The sequence below is a fragment of the Strix uralensis genome, chromosome 34 (assembly GCF_047716275.1).
Source record: "Strix uralensis isolate ZFMK-TIS-50842 chromosome 34, bStrUra1, whole genome shotgun sequence".
NCBI lineage: Eukaryota > Metazoa > Chordata > Aves > Strigiformes > Strigidae > Strix > Strix uralensis.
Genome location: NC_134005.1, coordinates 1,690,005 through 1,715,568, shown reverse-complemented (window position 1 = coordinate 1,715,568; position 25,564 = coordinate 1,690,005). Strand labels below are relative to the sequence as shown.

Here is a 25,564-nt window from a genome sequence, read left to right as displayed (position 1 = left end):
GGCTGAGATGCCCTCGCTGTGTCTCCAAGCGTTCTTTTCTTACCCTACCCCTTCCTAATTACTCTCTATAACAGTGTCTTCCTCATCCTTTCACATACTCCACCGCACTCTTGTAGCACTTTAGCTCCCTTTCAATTTTATTCTTTTGTGCTCTTCAGAGCTCTTCTCTCTTACTTTTAACCGTTGAGCATGCCTTCATTCATCCCCTGATGACATCTGTACTTTGTTGAAATCCCCTTTGCAGTTCCCCTTTGTTATCTCCAAGGTTTCTTTGGTCTCCAAGGCCCGCTCAGGACTCCTCTGCTCCCATTGCCAAGCTCTCGTGAGGGCTCTTCGAGCTCCTTTTTTCCATTTGGAACCCTTCCTGCATCCACATCTGTTACCCCAGTCGGTCTTTCTGTCCTCCCATCCATTTGGTGCACCTCCATTCAGTTCCCCAGCCCCCTGAGGACATCTCTACTTTGTTCGATTCCCTTTTGAATTCGTTGCACCCCCGAGACTTCTTTGGTCTCTCTAATCCCCGTGACAATGCCTCTCGTTTTGCCAGAACCTTTTCTGAAACCATCTTTGTGCTCCAGAGCCATCTATTTGTTTTCCATCTTATCACATGTCTTTATTTGATATCTGGTATCCCAAAGACGTGTGTCGTCAGCGTAGATCTCTTCCTGAGTTTTTCAGAGAAGAGGATCACCTTCATATGTTATCGATAAATCTCCTGTGGGGGTGTTTGTCATGTTTTGCAATTTATTTTTGTTCTAGCAACTTAGGTGTTAGTTAGGCTGGTTCATACAGTTTCTGATACATGTCATGCAATTCCGTGGTTTTTTGTCTATTCTGTCCTTTGGGACTCTTAGGGGAGTTAGTCAGAATGTCAAGGTCACTCTGAATTGTTGGCAATGTACAGTAAATAATTTATGTTGCAGCCCGTGGTATTTTTGAGAAGGAAATCTTATAGGATCTAATTCTGCTTTGTTCTTTATTCCTATCTAGAACATGGTTTTGTTAGAAGTTAGGTAGCGTGCGTGGTCTTGCTAGAAAAGAAGCGAACCCAGTAGCATTTTGTTTTTTTCACAGGAAACTAAAGCACATCATTTAGGATAATGATATCGCTATTGCATGTAGCCAACTACTTCCCTATGTAGCTTAGTACAATATCTGTCTTTTTGTATCTATACCCCAGAAAAACTAGGTTTAATTCCCTACCCGGTCACGTCGCTGATGCAATAGATGTAGCGAAAGAGCAGATAGTGTTGTTTCCAGTAAGGGTTGCTTTCTTCAATCAGCATTTTGCATGCTGTAAACTTAAGGCAGGTGAGAGAACTTGCTGCTGCTCCCCTGGCTGCCTTTATGCCTTCTGGTGGTTCCCCCTCCACTTTCCCAGGTGATTGTGGTCAGGGTGGTGGGTGGGGCCTGGGGTAGATAAGCCACAGCCTCTGCTCAGGGAGGTCATTCTGCTCTTGGACCTCTCTGAGGTCAGTGCTCTAGTGTTCCTGGAGTTGATGGCAGTTTTTGAGCTGTTGAACCTCTTTGGGCAGGTGAGTTTTGATAATCACAGAAACAGAGGTACCTGAGGTAAGAGTTTCAGGATTGGTCAAGGTTCAGCAGTGTCTGTAATGTGAAGTACACTGGTATGTAGTGGTCTATTTTCAGGTAAGTACTTTTGTATTGACTGGGTGGGGTGGGTAAAATGGTTTAATAGTGTACACTTACAGTTTTTCTTTCCATTCTAGATGCATTGCATTTTCCTGGCTTTTCTGGCTTTATTGAAGATGGGGCCATAGTTTTTTCCTAGTATTGCTGTATACATTGTAAGTTGTTGATATCATCTGTCTAAATAGGACTAATGGTCAGATGATGGAGCAAGGGTTAGAGTGAGCACCTTGTATGTATCTGTATATGGAGTGTTAGCATTTCTCAAGAAAGTAGCAGAGCTGTAAAGCACAGTGTTTTGCAGGAGACAGGATGGCTCATAGCATTTTCCCAATTGCCTGCAGAGCACTGTATTGTTTTGCAGGTGCTGTGTAGGCAGCCTTTGGAATAGGATGAGCATTTGAGGTGAGCTGGGGTAGTAGAGAGCAGGAGCACAGGCCTGGTGTTTTCACACCAGCACAACTATAATGTTCTGTCTTTTGATGTCATAGGTGCCACAAGCGATGATGGCTGCAGTGTCCAACACTGAAACTGGTACAGAGCAGGTGAGCAGAAAGTCCAATGCTTTTGAGGAGGAGCATGTTGCAGAAGAGGGCCGGGTCATCCAACACAATGCTGACTTCCTGGTCCTGTTTTTGTATGGCTGATAAAGAGGAACCTGGCATCTGTAGGAATATCCGGATTAGCTGATGTGGTTGCTGTTGAAGATAGCTTCAGACCCCCAGCCCCCAGATAAGTTGAGGGACTGGTGTTTTGGAGAGGGCTCTGGGGGGAGCTCAAGGTTGGGAATTGCAGGGAGGGGTTTTCAAGTTTGTGTAGGGGAGAGGACTGTCCAGGAATAGTGCCTTTTGGGCAGGGAAAGGGAGCAGGTTAACTTTCTGCCCAGGACTGCCATGTACTGGGCAGGGCAGTTCCAGCCTGTGGCTGTGTTGTTGTGTAGCTTGTGTTTTCTGTTTTATGTGTCCTAGAGCTTCCTCGGGTCATGACATCCTCGTTGCTCTTTGTGCCGAAGTAGCACAACGTGTGCCTCAGGCACCATCCCTTGGGTCTGGAATGCCAGTAGTCATTGGCACAGTGCCAGTTGGGTGCTTTTTTATTGTGTTACAAGCCTAAAGTGTGGATAGGTCTTGGAAGTTTCAGGTTGGTCTCCTTTTGCAGCGTTATTCCAGGCTGTGTAAACATCTATGGTCTTAGGTGGTCCACCTTTGCAAAGACCTTTTCTGGGAGTTCTTCCCTGCATCCTTACATGCTTAGGTCTTGAAGTAAGGTGTCTTGCATATGACTCATCCCAGTTGCTCCCATCTCTTTTTGTCTTGGGCCACAGCGTTTGGCTCTTCTCAGCCTGCCACAGATTCTTCCTCTTGGCTGCCTTGGTCTTCTCATCTGGCACTGTCTCTGGCCAAGGGGTCATTCTTAGGGTTAGGGGTAAGTGTTTAGGGATTAGGGTTAGGGGTTGTTAGGGATTAGGAATTAGGGTTAGAGGTAAAGGCTAGGACTGGGGGCTAGGGTTTGGGGGGTTATGGGTGGGGGTTGGGGCTGGGGCGTACGGGGCGGAAGCAGAATCATCTAGGTTGGAAGGGACGTTGAAGATCATCTAGTCCAACCATTAACCCAACACTGACAGTTTCCAACTACACCATATCCTTCAGCGCTATGTCAACCTGACTCTTGAACACCTCCAGGGATGGGGACTGCACCACCTCCCTGGGCAGCCCATTCCAATGCCCAACAACCCCTTCTGCAAAGAAAAGCTTCCTAATATCTAGTCTAAACCTTCCCTGGTGCAACTTGAGGCCATTACCTCTTGTCCTATCACTTCTTACTTAAAGAGGTTCATCCCCCCCTCTCTGCACCCTCCTTTCAGGGAGTTGGAGAGGGCAATGAGGTCTCCCCTAAGCCTCCTCCAAAATAAACAACCCCAGTTCCCTCAGCCGATCCTCGTACGACATGTGCTCCAGACCCTGCACCAGCTCCGTTGCCCTTTTCTGGACACGCTCGAGTCATTCAATGGCCTTTTTGGAGTGAGGGGCCCAAAACTGAACACAGTAATTGAGGTGTGGCCTCACCAGTGCCGAGTACAGGGGCAAGATCCCTTCCCTGTCCCTGCTGGCCATGCTATTTCTGATACAAGCCAGGATGCCATTGGCCTTCTTGGCCACCTGGGCACACTGCTGGCTCCTGTTCAGCTGGCTGTCAATCAACACCCCCAGGTCCCTCTCTGACTGGCAGCTCTCCAGCCACTCCTCTCCAAGCCTGTAGCGCTGCTGGGGGTTGTTGTGGCCCAAGGGCAGCACCCGGCATTTGGCCTTAGTGAAACTCCCCCAGTTGGCCTCAGCCCATCGCTCCAGCCTGGCCAGATCTCTCTGCAGAGCCTCCCTACCCTTGAGCAGATCAACACTCCCACCCAACTTGGTGTCAGCTGAAATCTTATTGAGGGTGCACTTGATCCCCTCGTCTAGATCATCAATAAAGATCTTAAGCAGGAGTGGCCCCAAAACCGAGCCCTGGGGGACACCACTTGTGACCGGCCACCAACTGGATTTAACTCCATTCACCACAACTCTTTGGGCCCGGCCATCCAGCCAGTTTTTTACCCAGCAAAGCGTGTGCCCATCCAAGCCATGAGCATCCAGTTTTGCCAGGAGAATGCTTTGGGAAATGGTGTCAAAGGCCTTATTGAAGTCAGGTAGACAACATCCACAGCCTTTCCCTCATCCAATAAGCAGGTTGCCCTGTCATAGAAGGAGATCAGTTTTGTCAAGCAGGACCTGCCTTTCATAAACCCGTGCTGACTGGGCCTGATCCCCTGGTTGTCCCACATGTGCTGTGTGATGGTACTCTGGATGAGGTGCTCCATCAGCTTCCCAGGCACTGAAGTCAAGCTGACAGGCCTGTAATTTCCCGGATCATCCTTCCAACCCTTCTTATATATGGGTGTCCCATGGGAATGGTGTATGGTAGGAAGTTGGATGGTGGGGAGATGGATGGTGGATTGTGTGATGGTGATTGTTGGATGGTGGATGTAAGAATGTGGGATGGTGTGTGGTGGAAGAGTGATGGTTGATGGTGGGATGGTGGATGTTGGGAATGTGGATGGTGGAAAGTGGGATCGTGGACGGTGTATGGTGGATGTTGTATTGTGGGATGGTGCATGGTGGATGGTGGGTTGTGGGAAGTTCATTGTCGATGGTGGATGGGGGATTCTGGATGGTGGGAAGGTGGTGGGAGGGTGGATGGTTGGAAAGAAGAACTTGAATGTGGGATGGTTGACGGTGGGAAAATGGATGGTTGATGCTGGATTGTGGGATGGTTGGTGGATTGTGGATAGAGGATGGTTGATGGTGAGATGTTGGATGGTAGATTGTGGGATAGTGGATGGTGTATACTTGATGATTGATGGTAGATGGTGGATGTTGTATGGAGAATTGCAGGATGGTGGATTGTGGATGTTGGTAGGTTGATGATGGATGATGGATGGTGGACTGGGCGATGGTGTATGGTGGAGGGTGGGAAAAAGATGGTGCATGGCCATGGTTGGATTGTGGTATTGTAGATGGTGGATTGTGGGATGGTGAAAGTTGGATGGTTGGAAGGTGGATGGTGCATTTTGGGATAGTGGATGGTGCACGGTGGGAAGGTGGATGATGGATGGTGGACTGTGGGATGGTGGACGATGTATGGTGGGAAGATGGATGGTGCATGGTGTATGTTGTATTGTGTTTTGGGTGGAAGGAGGACGGTGTATGGTGAATTGTGGGATGGTGGATGGTGGAATGTGAATGTTAGACTGTGGAATGGTGGGTGGTGGGTGGGTGACAGTGGATGGTGGGAAGGTGGCTGGTGGATCTTGTATTGTGTGATGGTGGATGGTGTATTGTGGGATGTTGGGTGGTGGGTTGTGGATGGTCAGAAGGTAAATGGTGGATGGTGGGATGGTGTAAGATGTATGGTGGAAGCTGTATTGTGTGATGGTGCACGGTGGATGGTGGGTGGTGGGAAGTTGCATTGTCGATAGTGGATGATGTAATGTGGGAAGGTGGGTGGTGGACAGTATTGTGGGATGGTTGATGGTGGGAAGTTGGATGGTGGATGTTGGATTCTAGTATGGTTGTTGGTGGGAAGATGGATGGTGGGTGTTGGATGGTGGGATGGTAGATTGTGGGATGGAGGATCGTGCATGGTGTATAGTGGATGGTGTATGGTTTATGGTGCATGGTGGATATTGGATGGTTGATGGTGGAGGGTGGGAAGGTGGATGGTGGGTTGTGGATGGTGGATGGCTGATGGTGTGTCGCTGTTGAGACGGACACGACAAACACAGAATTGTGCAAAATGGCTACTTTATTGTTCTAACAAGCTTTTTTATAACTTTATGAAGAGTATGTGTCCATATATGATTGGTTTAATTAGAGACTAACCGTTCATGATTGGATGAGCTCTTCTCTGCTGCAACCTCAATAACCTTCCTTTCCTTGCGGTCAGGCAGTTCCGGTCTGGTAGTTCCTTACTCTTATTTACTCAGCTCTTCTTGGGACTTTCAAGCCTCTTAAGGGTACACGGTTATCTGCTCAAGGTCAATATCAAACTTACATTCTGATCCCTCGGACCAGCCGAGGTCTCCCAAAGGTATTTTTTTTAAAAAGTGCTTCTGTGATGTAATAGCATATTATAAAATATTTGGTACAGGTGAAAGCTCTGTTAACGTCTCTTGTTCCAAGTTGTTCACTCTCACCCCTGCTGTGACTTTGCCTCTAATGTCACATGATCAGTAACTTGAAGATTCCTTGAATGGAAATATTTGCTCAAGTAATTTGCAGATTGCAGTTAATCAGAGTCAGCTTCAATGGGCTCACCGACCATTTCAAGCTATAGTGTTTCATCTTGCAATCTGACCCCGAGGCATTCTGCTGTCTACTGGAAGCATTTGCCCAGGTCTCATTAATACTAGAAGGAGATAACAGTTTTTATTTGATTGGATTCCTTTTTTCTAGGTAGTTTTGCCTCCCGTGTTAATATTTTTTTTGTCCTTTCCAATGCTATCCTAAAACCCAAACCAAAATAAGTAATACGGGATAGAAGTAATGTACACATTTCCCTGTGGAGTAAGACATTGCGTGCATCTCCTTAGAGTAAGTCAAATAATACTTTTAAAACTAGTTTCTGCTAAACTTCAAACAATGTTATCTTGTAAATGTTATGTGTGGAACAGGTTAACAAATTGTAAGAACAATCATTTCAAATGCATCTACTTCTATAACTTCCTTGTTTAGGTACTTGTGTAGTAGCTGTCTTGCCTGGGAGTCACGAATGCTGCGTTCCTCTTGAGACTGGCACTAACCTCCTCGTTGTTATCCACATGCAGATGCATCTGGCTAACACCAAGAAGTTAAACTTCCACAGCTGAAGTTTTTAATAAGGTAATTAATTATAAATACATATTTTATGTGGGTTTTTTCACCAATCATTTTCTCCAGAACACAAACCTGGATATCACAAGTCTACAAGCAAGGAAAAAGCTTATTTGTGCAGCAACAAATACTGTAATTCTGTCGTCTTCAGAAAATGTAACCGTTCATTCTATTGCCAGCTGCTTTTAAGGCAATTCACTCCTGTCAAACACTCTCAAGTACTCACTCATGTCAGCTTCCTCCCATGCCTCTATCCTTTGAGCAACTGAATCCATAGGAGATTGCATGGGGACATATTGCCAGCCAAGAACCTTTCAGCTGGCTCATCTGACTATACCCGAAGTTTGAAAGGTCACTCAGGGGAAGATTAGTCTTTGGGGTTTTGCACAGAGCCTGTGCAATCATTTTTGGTGCTGCTTTGAGGCAATAACACATGTCAGAGCAGAAGTACTATTTAAGGGTTATTGACCACAGATGACAAGGAAAGAACATCTAAATCTACCCTGGTCCGTCATGCACACAGGAGCAGAGGTGGATAGCTTTCTCCATATGCAGTCAGAATTATCCACTTGACATGGGGTCTCCAAGATGAAGTATACCTGCTCGTAAGGTATGATACATTCAGGAGATCTAAAATAGACATGCTGCTTAAGGTACTGAGTTATTTCATCTACACATGCTGCCTCTCCTTTATCCACTTCATTTATTTAGCCAGAATTTTCTATTCTTTCTAATCTGACATGAAACAGCACTGATGTATCACATTAGCAATTCGTCTATGATTCAAAGGGACTCCTTGTTAAAAGCAAATCACACTTTAAACAGCTGAAAACAAACTGAAAGAGGTGCAAGCTCATTTTACCCAAATCTAATTATTTAATGAATTGAAAAAGCTGATCTTTCAGTTAAACTCCCAAAACTGTCTTTGTCCCCAGACAAGAGTTTCAGAACTCATTTTTCAGCAGCAATCTGTGAGCACATGGAGGCTTCAAGTGCCCAGCAGGGAAGGTACAATTTGGCATTACGTTCTGAAATAAGCCAAAGCTTGCTTCTCAGAATAATCCTTATTCTCATAGATAATTCAAGAATAAAACAATGTTATAGCACCTACATGAAATGCACCCCTATAGCAGAATACTGCTTTTGTTTAGTGTCAACATCTCTAGGAGAAAAAAAAAAGAAAAGAGTCCAACTTTATCCATCAATACAAAGACCTATAAATATTGAATCCAGGAACTCTGGAAACAAACTCTCCCTTAATGAATCTGATCTCATCCTTTTTCTCAAGCCTAGGAGGACCTCTAGTTCTGCCCAATGAATTTTACAACGGAAGTACCTTTTGTCTTTGTTAAAAGAGAGTATATAAACTCCTGTGAAACGTTCATGTGCAGCAATGGATGAACAGGTTACAGTAGGCATCAGTGTATATAAACCAACACTTCGTCTCAGAATCCTGACCCAAGAAACAAAACCCTGTCCCAGGGCTAGATATTCTAATTGCTTGTGTGCACGGGTAGTGTCAAGTGAATTTAGCCCAGCAGGGTCCCGTTCTGCACTTTTTATGCAGCTTGGCTAAACAGGCTGCAAAGTGGGTTAATTTAAAACAAAGCAAAACGTTTCCACCCCCCCTGCATCTCCCAGATAAAATTCCCAGTGTGGAGACCGGCTATCTCAAGCAGTGCCTTGGCGCCATGTCCTGGGGATTTTGCTGTCGTACGTGAGACGTGGTAACCGACTGCAGAGACCCAAGTAAGCATGTTTTACTAAAAATATTTTCTTTTTCCTCTCACAGCCCTAATCAAGTTTCATTAATGTTCAAGTACTTACATTATCTATGGAAAGCTATTACTGAAAAATCACCCCAAAAATATTCCGCTCCCTTGTCTCACTCTCAACTCCAGAAACAGTTCCCCTCACTTTATGAGCTGTCTGATCAAATGGTGCCACTGTTCCTCCTTGTTTTCTCAAAGAGAAAAGTTTGACCTATATGAAGTAGTGTCCTCATATTTTCCTTCCAGAAAACTTCATTATGTCTGTAACTGGAGTGCCATGAGCATGGCAAAAGAGAAAGTGTTCACCCCAAACAAGCTGAAGTTGAGTAAGGAATAGTCTTTTCAAAATGAGGCTTAACCACTGGAAAAGTTAGAGCAGCTTGACACTAGTGTAGGCTATTTTCTAGGAATTATCCCCAGCGTGACTTGCTCAAAAGGAACTCTTCAAAGACAGCGGTGTTGCTGTACGAGGCACTTTGCAGGATTCAGGTGTTACATACTACAGAAGACTTTCCTTCCTTGTGTGGCAAAACAAAACACCAAAGAAGTGAGGCCAAGTCTTAAGACACTGTTATTAAAGTTATAAGGTTATAAGCTTATTCTGTTGGGAAACAGAAACTTTAAGTATCAAAAGTTTTCAGTGCATAGAAGAGATTGATACTGAACGAGGTTGTCCTATTGCAGATAGTTTCAGAAACTAGATTTACCCAAATGGGGCGGGGTGGGGGGGGGGTGGTGGTGGTGTCACTGTTGGTACCCCAGGAGACTTTCCTTTGTGGGATTTGAGTTTTCTCAGCATCCCAGCAGTGCATGACCCCACTCCATACGCAGGAGCTTGTATTCCCCTCGTCAGCCAACGCTGCAGCGGTACACACATCACACAACACTGCTGGAGTACAACCTTCCTGCAGCCAAGGAAGTTCTGAAGAGAACAAGAAAAGTTTCAGTATTACCATGTGAAAACATAGACCAAATTTCCATGACATGATGCTTGCCTTTGGTCTTTGCTAGGTAAAGAATTGAGCTCTCCTCCATTAATAGACTAACACTAATTCTCTGTGCTCTGCAAGCTGATTGATGAACCTTACACTAAGGTAAGACTAAAATAAAGAGTAGGCCTATTCATGCTCAGCTTTTAATCAGTTACAGCACTTATCAGAAAAAGTCAGAAGGCCAAAGGGAAATGATGTCCTAAAACACCTTTTTGCTTAGCTGTCCAGAGGAGCTGAAAGAATGACAATACCAAGCCAGTCTCAGTATTGACCAGGAAAAAAATTATTTCCCATTACTTCCAAAGAACTGAAAGTGACACCTTTATATGTGACAGTACCAAAAAAACCTGCTTGCTTGAATTCTTTTTTTTTCCTTCCTATCACACCTGTGCTCTTCCTGCTCAGGAAATAATTGATAATCCTGACATAGACAAAGGTGGTACACAAAGTCTGACCCATTTTCTAGGCTTCCAACGCACAGGCTCAAACTCCAAGAGCTGTAGGAAGCACAGAAATCACCATCCCTTGACCAAAGCAAAGGGAGCATGCTTTATTTCTGTATATATTCAAAATCAGTAACCATGGAGTTTGATAACCAGGTCTCCACTGATGAGGGAAGTTAATTCAGTGCAATTCTTGCAAAGGCTACCTTAGGGACAGAAAAACAGGGTAAGGGAAACAGACAACATTTTTGTACATGTGTATATAGCTACTCTAATGCCCAGATTATATTGAAAACACCCATTCAAATGACTTCCAGAAAAAACAGGTTGTCATACAGCCTCCAGATAGCTCAGCAACACTGATAGAATTTTAGTAAATACAAGAACTTAGAAAAACTGGCAACACAGGTGGAAATACAGGGGCATTCCCGAGCATCACAGTGGCTTGACTAATTTGAGAGATTCTTCTTCCTAGTTAGTTGCAGATAACTAAACTAAAATTTACCAGAGTCATTGAAATAAACTGTTAAATGTTTTGACACTTGTTATTTACCAACAAAATCAGAAAGAAGCACAAGTTATTTGAAACTATGAAATATTGTATTTGATACGGGGAGCTATCAATCAGTAATTTCAGAGATGTTGAATGGCTGAAGATATTTCTATTACTTCCACACATTTGAATCAATAAAGAAATCCTACACGCAACAATCAAGTAATTCAGCATTCTTCCAATCCTGCATTTACCCTGCAAATGCTTTTTGGTGAAATAAGAGCTATAAGGCCATTTGATGATTTAATAAGCAATCAAACTGCCATTCAAGGCAACACGATGACATATGAATGTCACTGCAGGCAAGTGCTAGGTTATACACAATGGAAGGAACAATCCAGCTAAACAGGCACATGCTGATGGGTTCTAAAATTAACTGAAACTGTTCAGAGAAAGCAACAAGGGCCAAGATGAACAGCTGACTGAGAACATCTGCTAAAAATGGAGAAAACCAGACAAAATGTTAAGAGAAAGACAAAGAATAACTATTCCAAGTAGTGTCCTATTGTTTAAGACTGTTATATGACTTCACCTTGTATATTTACTGTCTCCAGCTACGAGACTTCTGTGAAATGAGCAACTAGCACCTACATGAGGCAAGAATCTTCACTGCTGTGCTCTTCTATAGCCCTGAAAGATCAATCCAGGTATCTGGACACGGATAGCAGAAAATGGAAGATCTCGGGAAGGACAGAGGGGCTCAAAGTATAAAATCCTGCCTGTAAAGAGATACTGCATTTATTTTTATTTAGAATTATCTGATCATCACCTGAATTTTACATCTTTCTTTTACAGAACGAAAAGAGGGAAGAAAGAAGATGTCAATACCAAGGATGACGAGGAAATCTAAGTTCTCATTCACACAGACAGATGAAGACAAAAAGTTGAAGCAATGGAAGAACTGAATGATTGGTGGATCAGGCTCACTTTGCTACTTTCAAGTTAGAAAGAATAAAATATCAATCTTTCTTTGTATAGGTGTACAACTCCATTTTACAGCCATGAAACTAGAGAAAAGACAGTATGAGAATCTGATCTTACACGTCAGGATCTACAGAACTGAACTATGCATTATCCTTATGAAAAGACATTTCATGCTCAGACAATCTGCTGGATAACAGCAGAGAAAACCATGTCAGAGTTTGTTGCCACTGAACTGACTCACAGCACTGTTGTCACATTTAAGTTACTGTCACATAAAGATCAAAGGAAAACTACTTCTACTAAAGACATACTAATGACCATTTTTACATTGATTTGCATTTTTAAAGGTAACACATTTGTTAAAACAAAACTGCAACAGGTATCCGAAGTCCTTTTTTTCCTCTCAAGAAAAACAACTTTAATCTCATGTTCAAGTCAATCCGATTCTTTTTTTCTTCAATCAAACAAAAGACAACAGAGAGCAGCAGTCCAAGAAAACAAACAGACAGAAAACCCCACTTATAACTTAAATCATGGAATCATTTCAAAAGGACAGTAAAGTTGCAGCTGTACTATCAAAACTAAGCAGCACTTATCTGGCTGTATGAGCAAACTATCACTGCCTCTACAGACCAACTGGTTGTTGCTGATGAACCAGTATGGCTTGGAGGAAGGGAACAAAAAAAAATAAAAAAATCTCAGACTCGATGTTGACAGAGAACTGAAAAATTTCTGTGGTCAAGACAATACCAAACTGTCGGAGTCACCATTAGCCGGGGTCCTTATTTCTCCGTGCGGGAACAGAAACGATGCAACACCAATGTGATGATCAGGTCGTCCATCTTTTTTATTACATATTCTATTCCTTTTCTGGTTACATTTATACTCTACTAAGTTCCGTACACGCACTCATCTATCTTCTAATAGGCTACAGGTCATCTACACGCGCTGTTCACGCGCCTCTACAAGCATTTGCATTGGTTAATTGCAATTAGCACGTAAAGCCCCAAACTTGCCAAAAGTCCCTTATCTCATACCCTGTTTTGCTCAGACTTGTGTGCTTTTGCTGACCACAGGTGTTTCTCACTTACCTGCTATCTTGTGTGGTTTTGCCAGCCTTATTTTGCTGGCCTTGTCTTCGTCCTTGCATTCTTCTGCCTGCACTAACTTTCTCCCAGCGCGGCCCAGACTCCTACACCAAACCTCAAAATGCAATCCTGTAGAGAAGATATTCTTCCTGTGGTGCTATACACTATACATGTGCAAAACAGACTGATAAGGAGTTCTTTAAACAAAGGCATCACAGAATCATATAGATGATGGGTGACAGACCAAAATGCAGTAATAATCAAAATAATCCAATAGTCCACGTAAAAACAGTGTTGTATGGTTGGCATTAATTCAAGAAAATAAAAATAAGAAAGCTGCATGAGCACCAAGTTAGAGTACCTGATCACTTACTGGGATTGTCTTGTTCCATCCATGCCAACAGCAGGTCCTTGTCAATGTAATTTCAGCTCTTTCTGAAAGGTGATCAGGACTGTGAAGTGCTAAGGCTTGGACAATAGGCCCAAGCCAGAGTTGACCTATAGATGAATCCTGTACATTTTATAACTGATAACCATTGTGCCAATAGGTATTATACTAAGTTATAGCAAACCAACTATTCTGATGTAAAAGGTGGGAATACTGAAGCCTGAGCCACAGGCCCTGAACTGAAACTGCTAACTCAGTATTTAGTCATTAGTGAAATATGTATAGAAGATATAGCTTAAACATCATAAAACATGTCTATCTTGAATGTATCCTTATATTTCTTTATGTGTGAGCAAGATAACAAGGCCACAGAAACAGTTGTCTGGCCTTGTGACCTTGCTCATAAATTAACTAGATAAGCAGGGAAACTCCCTTAGCTTCTCCCTTAAGCCCTGGCCAGGCTCTGGGGGGAACCTAACGTGAGATGAAAACCACAGATTTCCGCTTAAAACAAAGGTGCCAGCTATTCTGGCTTACTGATTTCAGGTATATAAGGCTGGGCCCGCTCACAGCGACTTTGGAAGCCTCACCTACGGGTGGACGCACCGCGTAGGATTTCCCACTTGCCAGGAAAGGTTCTCCAAATCCTCGCTGTAACCGGGGCTCCCCAGCGACTGCGGATCTGGATGATGGGAACGGGTGCAAGTGGTGATGGATCTTTCTTAATCACTATTCTCTCTCTCAGGTAGTAATGATTTGATGCATTACCCTGTATTTACCTATCTAAGTGCACTATTCTGGCTTTTCTTACTGTATGTTTTCTGTATTATTCTGTTATATTATTTAGTTATTTCTAGTAAAATACGCCTGCTCTTTTCACTCTGGTGTCTGAGTTTAATTGATATCCCTGATCAGCAAAACAGACTGTTCTTCAAACAATGCAAAATCCTATGAAATACACTGCCTGTGACTTAGGTAAATGCTACATTGGTGAAATCAAAAGTGTTTTAAATGTTTACTCAGTCACTGATTATAAGCTGAAACCTTACTACATATAGCTGTTCTAGTTGAGCAGAAGTGGATGGTTGGAATAAAACGTCAAATGTCTGAGAGTGGGTCACTTTAATAGCAGATTATAATTATTTATGGATATTATAATCCCCAAAGAAAGAATATTGTGCTTATAAATTCCTTTAGAAGAGTAAATAAAAGACAGTTAAACCACACAAGTGATAAAAAACATCGTATTTCTCCACATAGTGCCAATTCCTTTTTTTGTCACTTCACAGAATTTATTGCATACTCATTTTTTTTTTCATTAAAAGTTATGGTAGGTATATTGGCCGGCTGAAAAAAACAACTTAAACCATTCCACACAGGCATAGTTCTTACTGCACAATGGATAAATTATGAACACTTCCAAAGACACCATTCCTAAAAAAAAAAAGATTCAGAACAAACTTCTTGAACAGTATTTCAACTTTAATGGAATCAGAACAGTAACCCATCAGAACAATTCTGTACATCTCTATAAACACTTTGGAGCATGACTAAGTACCTATTACTTCCTATATACAATCACCTGAAATAATACACTGTAAATATGCCTTAACTAGAAAATACAAACATGCTTTTGCAAGATTATTTAGCTCTTTTTGAGCGTAGCTGTCGCTTGATGATTAGCTGATCGCTTTCCTTCTCTTTTTGTTCTATAAAGACCTGAAAAAGATGATATTTCAAGAGTTACTCAGCATTTCTTCAGGGACAAATGACATGCACTTCTAGACCCACGTAACCAATAACATGTTTTTTCCCAGAAGCTGTTTTCAGAATTCATTTTGCCTATTATCTTTTAGTCAGAGGTCTCCAGAATAGAGACACCATTTTAGTGCATCATAATAAGCAAAAAATACTGGGAACATATGAAATCCCATTTTTTGCTGAAACAAATATCAAAGTCCAAAGAGAACAGTGATCTGAAAGCAGCTCTCACTTCTTATCTCTAATACTCATTTTGTGAAACAGGAAGTGTTCAGAAAACATATTTTTAGCTTAAATTTCTTTAGCTTTCTGACTTTCCCGGGATTCAGTCTTTAACTTTTCCTTCCACTTCCAAGCTCCTTAGCTTCTTTTGCCCTGCCTTCCTGTCATTTCTTTCAGCCTCCTGTGGACAGCATTTTGGTTACTGCTGCATCTATTCATACAATTTACAGAAAAGTCAACAGAATAACTCGGTATGGGCAAATGCTCACCAGAGCGAATGAAGGAGGACTGAACAGAATGAAGAGATGTACTTCTAACAGCCAGAGCACGCTCAGCACTTTAGTTACTGACAAAACCATAAAGCTGGATTTCAGAAACCGTCCATCAAGCCCTGGCCTATAAGACTCTCTATAGGCTGGCTTAGACAGGGCAACGCAATTTAAGCACACACAGAAGGCTACTGAAACTGTGCTTTGAAAAGCATGGCTGTATCCAAATCCTAAAGTAACCATAATAGCAGCTGGGCAGAAAAGGAATCGGAAATTACCTCAGGTGCTCACTTGCCCTGCAAAGTTCACTGTACACACAGACCTTTCTCTTCAGTGTTTCAGTCAGGCTATTCCAAATCTATGGATTCCTTCATGGTCTCTATTTCTATTATCCCTTCATGCTACTCTTAAATGAACACCAACTACTGGAAAAACAGATTAAGACTCAACTGCTGTACTAGAGGAAAAAGTAACACTCCACATACCACAGCTAAGGTATCTAAGACTCCAAATGTGAAGTGACTACTGTCGGGGTGATACAGCAAGTCAGCAGTCACCCGCAGAGAAGAGAGGTGAGAAAACAGAGACAATTAAAGTAATGCATCGGGAAGAAAAGACCAAAAGGAATGGTCAGGTAGAATCAAGACATAAGTCAGTACTTTCAAACCTCTTCTGCAGTTTGACTCGATCAGGTTTGTTCTGTCCCCCCAATAGCTTATTTTAAGCCCAGATTACAGAAATAGATTACAGCGGACAGAACACTAACCCGTAATCACTTACCGAAGAATCAGGGACATCTAGAGAGCAAAAACTGTCAGTTGAATACAGCTTTCTCTTAGCTCGTTCTGGCTCGAGCTCCTTTCCTTCGACACTTTCTGGTTCTGCAGACTTGGGAGAGCTTATTGTTGCCATCAGCTGCTTTGCTACAAGAAAAATTTTATCGTAAATCTTATTGGTTTATGAGCCTCAAAATTAATGAATAAAGGTTTAATGAATAAAGGTTTATTAAAACCAGTTTAAAAAATGAAACAGGTGTAGTCTGAAATTTAAACATAAAAATTCAGAAGTGGTATGTATTTGACTACCACAGTCTTCTATATCCAGAAACAGTTTTCTATAGCTTCAAACGCAAAAGCTTAAAGGACACATTTAAATAGCACCAAAAAAATCAATTGGGATTCAGATTTCACTGGATGTTAAATACAACAGGAATTGAAAACCAGGCTTAACTTCTTTGTACTGACAGAAGCACAAGGCTGAGTCAATTTTCTCTATGTACTTGTATAGTTTTATCAAACTAGCACCCGCTCTATGAAGAGATGAGTGTGTGCATCTTATGAGCTAGAAAGAAAGAAGAGATCCCAATCAATACTAAGTTATGCAAAAGAGGGAAAAAACACAGGACATGGTAATAAAGGTTACAAATTAGACCTCATTTGCTCAAATTAAGTATTTCCAGGGTGAAATTTTGAGTAGTCTGAATTTGGCTTCCATTGATAATGACATGTTGTCCTCATGGAACCACTCTGACAAATGTGAAAAATGTTAGAAATCCCACTATCTTAATTTTAACTGTGCATCTTAAATAGCGACTGACCTTGTTTTAACCCTTACAGATGGTAAGGGTTTAAAATGAAGTTGACTTTAATGAAATGGGTAACATAAGTAGTGGTGTCCTTTTAAAGTTCCAGCCTTATGATTGAAGGTCTTCAACTGTAGCTGGTTTATTCACCTCATTCTAAAAAGACTGGTAAGCTCACAGATAAAGCAAGGAAAGTAAAAAGATTGGAAGTGCAAACGTGAGAGCTGCACAAAAATATGTATCTGTGGACTTAAAATAGTTTTACTTGCATTCAAGTGAAAAGCTTTTCTCCTTTGCCAGCACTGTCACCTTGCCCAAAGCTGGTGAGTTCACAGCAGCATACAGCATGAAACACCGAGTTTCACAGTCTGTGCTGTAGGACTGAACAATCAGTAACTCACTGACACCATTGACGCTTGCGTAGGCAATTTTAAAAAACTTGAGCAGGGGATGCTACTTTCCCAGAAGTCCAGCAACAGGAAGTTTAGTACAAAAACAACTGTCAAGAAATTAAGAACTACAGCCAAGTCTGCAAGTACATTAACAGATGAGAAAAAGCAGCAGAAAGGAGAGTCTAAAAACTAACTTTTATTTTAAGCATTTAGGAGTGAGCAGTGTAGGACCTTCTGCAAAAGATGATATTTACATACCAGTTACTTTGATTTACAGTTTAACAGAGTAGATTTTCTCCTCACAACATAATGTTTACACTTCACAACTTTTCACTTCTGTTCTGGAATAGCAATCAAGTTTGGAAGGCCCCCTCTTGAGTGATGGTAGAAATTTTACCTTTCTTTGCAGGTGGCTCTTTTTCCACAATAGGCTTACTTTCAGAGCAACGTTTTCTTCCCACTTCCAATACAGTCTCCTCACAATCCTTGAACTGGCGGCTTTCAATCAATTCATTAGAGTTCTTTTCTGCCAATTTTGTTTTCATGGTACTTACAGTGTTGTCCTGTGTTAAAATAACATCAATTACTTTGAAGTTTTACAAAGTGAGCACTTAAAAGGCTTAGTAATCTTTTAGATGCAAATATTTTTACAAATCTATCTGGGTAACCTGTATATGGGTTGTCAGAAGAACAAGTCAGTTACAGATCAGTTGCTTAAACAAAAAGCAGGTACACCTTCAGACAGTAATAAGCACAATGCTTTGCACTGTACAGAAAGTAGAGCAAGAGACTAGGAAACTACGAAATGCAAAAGGAGTTTACCACCTGAAGTATCCAGTGTCAAAAGAGTTGAGGAAATTCATGATTTGCTCAAAGGGCCAATGGTCAGCTCTACAAGTTCATCACTTTCTTGTCATAGTTGGTAGAGCTGGGAGTTTTAACCACCTTCAGCAAAGCCACAGATCATTTTTATCATGACAGATCTGATGCAATTTGGAAGCCTGGTCAGTTCTGTCATACGTACTTTAGACTATGTATTTGACCAAGAATAAAGTTTCTTTACTCACCAGATGACACAAGTGGCAAGCCATGCTGGTTGCCAAGGACCAATCACTCATCTAAGTAATTCATTAAAAAAAAAAAAAAAAAAAAAAAAAAATCTGTAGAACAGACCTGAGGTTTGTGGTCACATTTTAAGTTTCATGCCACAGAGTCTCCCAGAAACACTGGACAGAGCTGGAGCCTTTCTCTTGGCAGGAGCAGTGACAGGAAGCAGTCATCACAACTGCCATCACCCTGAGCACTCCTGCTAATGAAAAGCTCAGGTGCTCGGAGGCAGAGAGGGAACAGAAGATTAAGTATGGTCAGAGCTTTAAGTTCTCAGTGAAAGAGAAAAGGGGATCAGAGTGCTGCCTAAGTTTAATTTAAAATGTTCTCAGAACTACGTTTCAGGTTACAGGGCATCAGGCTCAAAAAACCACCTAGCTGCATGTTTTGATTTTTTTCTAACCTGTGTACATGTAGCCAAGCCAGCCTTTTGGCATTCAGCAGCCAGCAGCAGACTAGCCAGCTGCAAGTTCTATTGATCCCATCAAAAGCAGAGACACCCTGGCCATCCACTCTTAGTTCAAACTCTGCTCAATACATTCATATTACTGCTCTGCCTTAGAAAGTTTGTGTGCATGGTGGTAGTAGGTGGGACACACTGATTTTTGTTGCCAATTTACACAACCACTGTCCTTCTCACACTAACTTCTAACTTCAATTAAATTTGAGCTTTTGCTGCAGCAAAACCTCCTTTCCTTCCTCTTCCATTCAGGCAAAAATAAAACAGACAGTGACATAATCCCTCTCTTCCCACTGCTAAAGTCCTCCCAGTTTGAGTGGGCTTTTTTTTTTTTCTTTAGAGTGGCTCTTCATAGTCTTATTGACAGTCCTCCAATAATAACTCCAGATCACTGCTTCCAAAAGTCCTGTTTTCCACACACACCTCCACACACATTCTGCTGTAACTTCAGTTTCAATGCCAACTTCACCTGCTGCCATTTCAAGAAAGTAGCAATTACTTACAGAAAATTTCAATTTTCCAAAATAGTCCATTATAAGCACAGATTTAGATTTTTTTGTAAACAGAAAATTAAGATGTTTAAGACTTACATAGTCTTTTATGGTTTCTTCTAAACGGGATATCAAATCTTGCAGTCTCGTGATAGCATCATCTTTTTGCTCTGCGATGTCCATTAGTTCTTGAATCCTTTTATTCTGCGTATTCATTTTCTTAGAAAAGAAAGTAGTTCAGTCAATGCTAAATTCTTGAACTATGCAATGCATTTAGAAGCAAGATCAGTTAAGCTAAGCTTGATATAAAAAAGCTAGAAACTTACTACAATAGCATTTTAAGCTACTGAAATTTTGTATTAAAGCAAGTAATTTTGCACAAGTTTTTTTTGGAGAAAGTTACCTCAGTTGCTTCTTTAAGCTGCTCAGCAGCCTCATCCAATTTAATCATCTGCGTTTCAAAGTCTGTAACAGGAAGAGAAGCCTGCATCAAATAAGCAGCCATTACATAGTTTACTCAGTAATCCATTTTTCCAGATCTTCTGGTACTTTAGTAGCTTTTGAATAGACTCATTTATTTTTGTGTTGGCTTCTACTTACAGGACACATTTCAAAAGTTCAGGTTTTTTTGAACAGAATTGGGCCCTGTAACCCGTATAAAATATAGATCATGTCAAGAGACTTCTGCTGAAATCGTATTATGAGGTATTGATACTTTTGTCTATGAATGTTCCACAGAATACCTGAAAACACTGCATCAGCAAAATGTGAAGTGCTGGGATCACAATATAACCATGAAATCAAGAATAAATAATGTTGACATGTTACCCCACAATTCAGACATCTTCAACTGACAGTTTTAAGTTTTGTCTTAAAAATGAAATAATCAAGGCCTGTGGAATTTCAACCCAAACATACACAAAACAATTGATTACCACCTATAGAGGTAACATACGATTTGGTTCCAAAATCCTGCTCAACTGGATTATTTCTATTTTACAGTGTCATTTCTTTTTTCTTTCACATCACACACACACCCAGCTCACCTTTGGTTTTCTGTGTCAGCTGCTCTTCAATTTTGATTAGTTCATTTGTTTTCTCTGTCAGCTTTTCTTTGGTCTGAGTTAGTTCAGCGCTAGTTTTTCCCAGTCGCTTTTCAAGCCAACCTATAGCTTCCTGTGGGTCCTCCAGAGACACAATGTATCTGTATGTTTCTTCCGCCTGCTTTTTGGTATCAACGACATCATTCTGCAGAGAATCAATAACATCCTCAAGATCAACGTAGGTGTCTGGCCCTATGCCATGTTCTTCATTCTGAAAGATAATTTATATCCATTTAGAAATATCAAATAGTTACACAATATCCATTATTTCTACTGAAAATTTCAAAGAACGTTATGTACTCAAACATCTAAGTACAGTTAATTCTGACCTCAAAGCCATCTTGTAGGTTCACAGGCAATTTGATTGCCAGTTTCTCTCTACCTTCACACAGAAGTCTCCAGCATCAAGTAACAGCTACTTTATTTTTAAAGCATTTAATGGCCCACCATCACATTCCCTTTTATACCACCACAAAAGCATCCCCTCCAAATTTAATATAAACGCCAGCATTTTTACCCAATGAGAATATTGAATGAACACAGCAAGCAAACAGTTTTAGAAGGAATACATCTGAAATTTTCAAATATCAGTAAAAGTTTGTGAGGTCAAATAAGTTTGTGGTAACTTATCAAATTAAGCTGTACTTAAAACATTGACTTTCTATCTTTCCTCCTTGTTTTTTTAAAAACAAAGGGTTCCAAACTCACAAGAACCAGCCTCAACTTCAGAGTTAGTTATGCTTAAGGGTATATACAATTCTCATTGCTTCAGTTGTAGCCACAATAGCCTTAAGAGGAAAGAAGTCTCTGGGACCACTCCAGTACCATCCATATATGGGGTCTTAGAAGTCAGCTTCAAATACCTTAAATAGGCACTTAATGCAACAGTTTATAGCAAAATTGCAGCTTTTCCCCCAGTTTCTTTGTACACAGTAATTCTCACTTTGTGTTGCAGAAATGCAGAAAAACCCAGATTCCTAAATGCATATCTGAGGCACAGAAACTACTCCTATTGAACATGATAAATATATCTTGCTGAGGATACAGTTAGGCAGCATGCAATTCCTTGAAACCATTCTTCTAATTCTTGAGACATACCATCATCATAACAGGTAGTTAGTGAAAGGGATGTTATCAGGGGCATAATACCAGAGGTCCAGCTTGTTCACTGCAAGGCTTATCCTTTAGTTTATTTTCTTCACCCATGTCTTCAAGACAACCAAGTTCCTTGAAGACTTCCAGGTGTGTGTCAGCATCTTCTTCAAGCCGTTCTCGTTCATAAGAAAGGAACTCACTATAGTAGGGAAAATAAGTCAGATAAAAGCTAGCTAGTATGAGCTGCTACAAAGTTATTAGTACAGCTGCCTATAAACAAACATGGTTTTTTCTTTATTTTGGCACAATAAAACAATACACAAAATGGTGTTGCTACACCAGAGTACGCACACTCCTGAAGAATGAGGGGGAGACATATATACACAGATTATGGCTGACACTTAACTACAAGCATTTTTTCTAAGCCTCTTGAGCCAGAATACCCATCTGAAGTAGCACTAAGACTGCAGTAACCAAAGAATTTGCAAGTGTCACTCTTTCTACAGACATCCTATCAAAGCTCTTCTGTTAGGGAGAGCTCTGCAGGAACACTGCTGACAGATTACACACACCCCCCTCCATCCCCCCCCAAATCAAAGCCTTTCCTACACAGTATTTTTCCTGAACTCATAGTCCAAACAGAAACTGATCTATTAACAGAGGCAGTAAGTCTAGCAGAAGAGTGTGGCCTCTTATAGCCAAGAGACAGATTTAAGAAATAAATGAATGGAATTTCATTTTTTTTAATCATTAACTTTAAAAACCACTTAAAGCTAACTTACTTGAAAGATATTTCCTGCTCAGCAAAATACTGGGCAAATTCCTGAATCACCTCTTCACGAATTTTTAGTTCCAGCAGCAACTTCTTCTTTTCAGCAATAAATTTGTTCTTCCACTCTTCTATGAGATTCAGCAGCATCTAGAATTACCATTAGTATTAAGTTTTTCATAAAGAAATGGCTTCCCAGGAGTGAGATTTTCCTCATTCCTCAAACACTACAACACCACTTTACCCTTCCACCTGACAAAAGCTCTTCCAGTTCTTTTATTAGCTGATTCATAAACAGGAAGATTTATGAGTAGATCAGAAGATCTCTTTGGTACTCACACAGCAGTTTATAAGTTTGCACAGAACAGGCATTTGTAAAGAACATTCATTTTATTACAAGAATTGTTGAAGTTGTCTTAAACAGGCTTAAGCGCCACAGGATTTGGCTCTTGTTTCCCACATGCTCATTTTTGGGACAATATTAATGAAACCTCCACAAAACAGTTTCTAGTCCTTGTTCCCCCCTCGTCTTCCCTAGAAGTGACTACATTTGCTTAAGGAACAGTTTTCAGCGTTTTCTTGTGCATAGAATACAGAGGAACAGTCTGTATTGCTAAAAGCAGGTAATACTTGCTGTGCATTGACCACAGGCTACCAAAGGGAGAGAAAGCCAAATCTGCAATTCTTACTGCTTAGTCTATATTTAGACACATTATAGAGTTTGCCCACAACAGGCACCACATTAGGAGTAATCTCACTTTCAGTTCTTAATGCTGGATTTAGATAGAATAAGGGTGATCAGAAAAAAAAAAAAAAAAAAAAAAGGTGAGAGATGGGGAAAACCAGAATAATACCTTGCTTCAAGACTCCATGCTACACTAATTCTTAACATAGCCCTGGCACATACCATGTACTCTTTTTTTCCAATAATAACTTTATTATCTTCATGTTTCTGCACTGCTTCTTCTCCTGACATATGCTGTTCCTCCATCTCATTATCATCTTCAATCACATCTTCTAAGCTCCTGTCCCATAGGACAGTAACTCTTTTCCTTGAAATTGGCATTTTAATGTGACTAAGTGGTGATGATGTTGTTGATTTCTGGTCAAATGACTGATCTTGGACAAAAACAGATGTGTCCATAGCTAAAACCTACCCAGAAAACAAAGAATAAAGTCTTCAGTATTTTTTAATCCTCTACTGGCACTTCCAAGATATACCCGCTGCACTTCCCTATAGGTCTCCTGAGCACAGTACTCCCCCAGTCTATCATCTGTTCAGAGTCACTACTTCAACTGGTTTCCAGCTAGAGTATAAAGGAGTCACTTTAGAGTCTAACCCTTCTTTTGATTGCAGGAACACCAAGTTTCACTAGCTTGACAACGTACAAGAGGGTTGCCACCTCATGCACCTTCAGATTTCTGTATTTCCTATACTTTGAGTTTCTAGTTGCATTACACAAATGCCATCCAACAAATTCTGTTTGTTTTAGTGTTGTACTTAACCCATTTAGATGAGCCCACATTCTAATGGCCTGGATCTCTTGTCCTTTGAACATATTTAACTGTCAACAAAAGTTTTCCATGGCTTCTATTAAGGCTGCAGCACTGATCCCCAATACTTTTGTCTTCCAACTCCACCAGGGTTCTATCCCTGCACTTACTCCTACTCATTCTGCTTAACCTCCACCTTCCCACTGAAGCTCCTGAGGACATAAAGACAACCTTTCAAATTCTCTTTGGTGCTCAACCTATATATCTCAGGTGAGCAATATTCCACATTAAGGTAGCACTAGTATATGGGGCAGCTAGACTTGCTACTAGGTAAGAGCACGCTATGACTACAGAAGAAAAATTCACCCAGCTCTCAGGGAATTTCTTCCAAATATAGCAAGTGTCTTGTCAGGCTGGATATTTTATGGGAATTACGGATTTTTAATAGGAGATGTTCCCACTCCCACAAAAAAAATATATGTCCCAACAAAGCCTTTTTAAAAGCTTTACAAGGAAATAAAGCCTGACTAGGAGCAATCAGAAAATACGATTGCAACATGAGACAGAAAAACCCACTCACTAAATTCATATTCTTAGGAGTGAGGGAACCTGCTCTTTAAAGGCAAATCAGAAGTACTGATCAAGATAAACTGCAACACACTTACTTTTTGTGCAATGGCCGAGAACTTTAACACATGGAGTGTTTCATCATACGTTGAAGCACATTGGCTTATGTTTACTATCATGTATACACTCCCCTTTCCACTGAAGAATCCTTGAAGAAAATGAGTTAGTTTACTTTCCCGAAAGGGTATGTGCTGCTGCGACCTTTAAAGACAAAAGAACAGATGACCAGATGTTTAATAATTTCCAGTCAGTGTAAAAGCTACCCAGCATGAAGACTTAAAAATATTTATTAAAGTAGTAGTCATTAAATAAATTAAAATTGTTTTGGACTAAATGCAGCTGTTTGTAGAGAGACCATGTGGCTGTTGTGACTGTGGCTTTAGCCATTATCTTAGATAGGCTATAGCAATATAACCAATGGGAGCACTTAAACTGAAAGTGTTCAACGTTTAGCCTTGGGCAGGTCACACAGCCTCATGCTACACCAAACTATACCCCAACCTCTCTCTTCCTTTCACCATTAACGAAGAGAACACGTCTAGTCCTAGGCATGCAGTATCCAACATCATCAGAGATCTCTCTCACTCAGTATCCGGCCTCTGAGAATGGACAAGAGCAAGTGCCTAGGCAAGAAAATGAGTATACACCAAACACATGGAGATACTTTTCAGAACTTTCTTCCTAATCTCCCAGCAGTTTGGCACTTCCTAAAAAAAAAAAAAATTTTTAAAAAAAATCACAATTTGTGCCCTTGAATTTAACAGCTGGGGATGTAGTTTTTGATGCTTATAGGAAATTTAATGAGAATTCCTAAAACATGACTGAACGCACACTTGCCACCAAATAGGTTGCCTGCATTTTGGACACATAACAGCTATTCAGTTACATGGACAGTGCTACAGAACTCAGGAAGGCAGCGACACTCCTACCAGAGTACATAGACAGCTCATAAATAGCTTTGCTGCAGGACTGGT

General features: G+C 41.0%; 1 pseudogene; it reads right to left on the bottom strand.

Moving 5' to 3' along the window:
* Window positions 1-7,308: 7,308 nt before the first annotated feature.
* The window catches only part of LOC141936825 (kinesin-like protein KIF20B), a 30,100-nt pseudogene continuing 11,844 nt past the window's right edge, over window positions 7,309-25,564 (bottom strand).